We start from the raw sequence: 4,105 nt of genomic DNA, 5'->3' as shown, positions 1-4,105 counted from the left end.
GCCCAGGGAGGGAAAGAGCTGACCACTTGTGTGTTCCAGGACACGTGCAGGAACGTTCCTGTCCACATATGTGCACGTTTGCATGACCACATGTGCACATGGCTATTCAGGTGTGTTCTCCAGGACACATGTGCTGTTTTGTGGTCACGTGTACACAAGAAATCACGTGTGAACACACATCATATTTCCCTATACCTCCCCTACATTTTGCTATTATGCTCTTTTATGACAATGTTTTCTACCAATTTTGAATTCCTCTTCCTTGTCCCACAGTTTCAAATTCGTAGCTGGCTTTTAAGATCCCAAACTTGCAGAAGCAAACAGGAACTTGGAAAGGCCCGTGTGTGTGGATTGGGTTTGAGTCATTGAGGACTTCGAAATCATTCAGAGTGTTTACCTGGCAGGTTCAAGGGCCTAGCACCTCATTATCAGAGCTCCCCATTCTGGTTCCCCGGATGTTAAGACTGGGCCCTGGGGACAAGGCAGTTTTTACAGTGACCTGGAAACACAGTGGCCCTGTTGGGGAGGCACCATGAATGGGGGCTCTGATTTGTCCACCTCAGCTGTGCACCTTCCCCACTCTAAGACTGACACAGAACACAGGCCTGGCCAGACCATAATTTGAGTCCAAGCTCCCCGTGTATTAGCTGTGTGACCCAGGGCAAGTTACCTAACTTCTCTGAGCCTCGGATTCACCATCTGTAAAATAGGGATAATAGTGAAGATGAAATGATGTACATAAAGTCTCTGTACAACAGAGACTGAATGCTAGCTATTATTACTATTATTGTTATTATTCAGTCTGGAGGATTAGGGGCTGGTTGCCTGAAGGACAGAGAAGCCTCCTGGGAATGAACTCTGACCCTGGAGAGGTGAGTGTGAGCACAGGATGGTGGGTCCCTCTCACTCTCGCCCTGGGAACCTATGGCTGCACCCAAGAGGTGCAGAGCCTTGCCCACACCTGTGGGATGTTGGGGGGACAGCAGTGCAGGTGGCCCAGGCTCTGGCAACCACACAAGGCAGTGTCTTAGGGTCCCCTGGCAGGGAGGGGGCAGAGCCAGAGAGGATCAGAATGGCAGGCACCTGGGGAAACTCCTGGAAACTTCTAGGAACCTTCCTGGGGGGCTTCACTTCCTACTACAGCAGGTAGAGCAGAATCACGGAAATACGGTCTGACTCCTAAATCCTAACTCTGTCCTCCCTGATTTTATGGAATGGGAAACATTTGTTTTTCTTTATTAGAGGAAAAACGGTGAATTGGGAAATTCAATGTGAGCTCCCATGAGGACAATGCAACCACCTCCCACCCTCTGTGTTCCTAAGGATGTCTCAACGATACCCTTTCTCCAGACAGACCTACAGAGAACGGTGTCATCTGCTTACCCAACAAGCATTTACTGATTGCCCTGCCCTCTCTGGACCCTGGTGATTCTATGTTGAACAAGGCAGAGCCCCAGCCCTGCCCGCGGGAGCTGACTGTCCATCAGGGGGCCAGCTGCCAGGAACTGAAAGAGCACAGCCTTGGAATCAACCACACAGGCTCAAGTTCAGACACCAGCTCCGCCACTCCCTGTGCCGTGACTCTTCGTGACCATCTGTGAAATGGGCATGCAAGCCTGACTCCACCAGTTTCCTGAGAAGTTCATCAAAAGAAATGTTTTTTTATGAAGTTTTAGGAAAGTAAAACTAAACAACATACCATTTCTAATCCTCATATGGGAAAAACTATGTAATTTTCTTTTTAAATTTTGAACTATTCAGGAGTGCAGTCCCCTGGGCAGGGAGAACAGAGATCCCAGATGGAAGCAAGTTATCAAAAATGTTCTGGTTCTCATGTTGAGAGGTGGGTCCTTGGGGTTTATTATTTACATACTTAAAATAAAAACACACTGGGCCAGTCACAAGTATCTGGCATAAACCAAGGACCACAATGATCAGGTCCTGTGTTCCCAAGGTCCTCACAAGGGTTAAAATGAAATGACATGGTGCCGGTAGGAAGCCTGGCTCATAGGAGGCACTTAATAAATGCCTCCTCCGCGTCTTTCTTCCTGGAAGATGACATTTCCCTTGCTTTTGTTTTTTTGTTGTTCTTGTTGTTGTTTGTTTGTTTGTTTTTTGCGGTACGCGGGCCTCTCACAGTTGTGGCCTCTCCCGTTGTGGAGCACAGGCTCCGGACGCGCAGGCTCAGCGGCCATGGCTCACGGGCCCTGCCGCTCCGCGGCATGTGGGATCCTCCCGGACCGGGGCACGAACCCGTGTCCCCTGCATCAGCAGGCGAACTCTCAACCACTGCGCCACCAGGGAAGCCCTCCCTTGCTTTTAAAAAGCAGATTTATGCCATTCCAGCAAATTTTAGAAGAAACAAAGAGCACATCTCCCGCGTGAAAAATCAGTCTGTTTCCTCCTTGAAGCAGCTCCGAGAGCCTCTCAGACATCACACAGGCAGGTGACAGGCGTGTGAGCCTCTCAGACATCACACAGGCAGGTGACAGGCGCGTGCTGTGATGGCCTGTGCCGGGTCCATCCAGTGCCTTGGAAATCCACAGAGAGGCCACCTGTGCCTGGCAGAGCAGAGGCGTGTGGCACTGTCCACAGGGAACAGCTGCAGCTCCAGGGGTGATGGTGATATTAGGAACTTTGAGCTCACTGTCCCCATAGCTACACTGCCCGTCAGGGCTCTCCAGGCAGAGCCAATAGGATGCACATATTTATATAAAGAGATTTATTATAAGGCATTGTTTTTCATGATTATGGAGGCAGGCAAGTTGGCTGTCAGCAAGCTGGAGATCCAAGGAGAGCTAACGCTTCAGCTAGAATTCATAGGCAGGAAAAAACTGATGTCCCAGCTCAAGAGCAGTCAGGCAGGAGGAGTTCCCTCTTACGTGGGGGAGGATGAGACTTCTGTTCTATTCAGTCCTTCAGCTGACTGGGTGAGGCCCACCCACATTGGAAAGGGCAATCTGCTTTACTTTTACTTTTTTTGCAGTGATCTGTCTTTTTTTTTTTTTTTTTTTTTGCGGTACACGGGTCTCTCACTGTTGTGGCCTCTCCCGTTGCGGAGCACAGGCTCCGGAGGCGCAGGCTCAGCGGCCATGGCTCACAGGCCCAGCCGCTCCGCAGCATGTGGGATCTTCCCAGACCGGGGCACGAACCCCTGTCCCCTGCATCGGCGGGCGGACTCTCAACCACTGCGCCACCAGGGAAGCCCCGATCTGTCTTTTTTTTAATTTTTATTTTATACTGGACTATAGTTGATTTACAATGTTGTGTTAGTTTCAGGTGTACAGCAAAGTGATTTAGTTATACATATACATATATCGATTCTTTTTCAAACTCTTTTCCCATTTAGGTCATTACAGAATACTGAGCAGAGTTCCCCGTGCTATACAGTAGGTCGTTGTTGGTTATCTATTTTAGATATAGTAGTGTGTATATGTCAATCCCAAATTCCCAATTTAGCCCTCCCCACCCCACCTTTCCCCTTTGGTAACCATAAGTTTGTTTTCTATATCCATGCTTTTAAATGTTACTCTCACCCCAAAACATCCTCACCGGAATACCCAGAATCATGTTGACCAAATGTCTTGGGCACCCCATGGCCCAAACAAATTAACACATAAAACCAGCCAGAGGAGGCCTCAGCACCAGAGAACCTGCTTACTTAGACCCTTAGACCAGGCTTTGCTGAACTGCACTTTGGCATTTTCCTCTAACTTAAGACAATATAAGAAGCTGCTGGGAAGGTTCCTGGTGAGTTGGCACCTTGAGGATTCGGGCAGGCCCATCACCCCATCTCCTCAGGGTGTACTTTGCCAGACTTAGTGAATAAAAATGTAGCAGGCCCAGTTAAATATGAATTTCAGAACACTTGAAACAACTGTTTTAGTGTATGTCCCAGGCACTACTTACACATCTTCATCTTATTTTCCTACTATTGCTTTTCCTTTATTCTGATTTCCTTGCTTCCTTCAGGTTTGGGAGATGAACAGAGAGACTAGGTTTGGGGCCGGGTGCCCTGCCCTGCCCTGTGTTCTGCATGAATCTCCCTCAGAGTGACCCTACTGTGTGTGCAGGATCCCTGTGTGGCTTCCCACGCCCCCTGTCC

This window comes from Lipotes vexillifer, unplaced genomic scaffold, assembly GCF_000442215.2.
Source record: "Lipotes vexillifer unplaced genomic scaffold, Lipotes_vexillifer_v1.1 scaffold584, whole genome shotgun sequence".
NCBI lineage: Eukaryota > Metazoa > Chordata > Mammalia > Artiodactyla > Lipotidae > Lipotes > Lipotes vexillifer.
The sequence above is the reverse complement of the archived record's forward strand: the minus strand, read 5'-3'. Positions refer to the sequence as shown.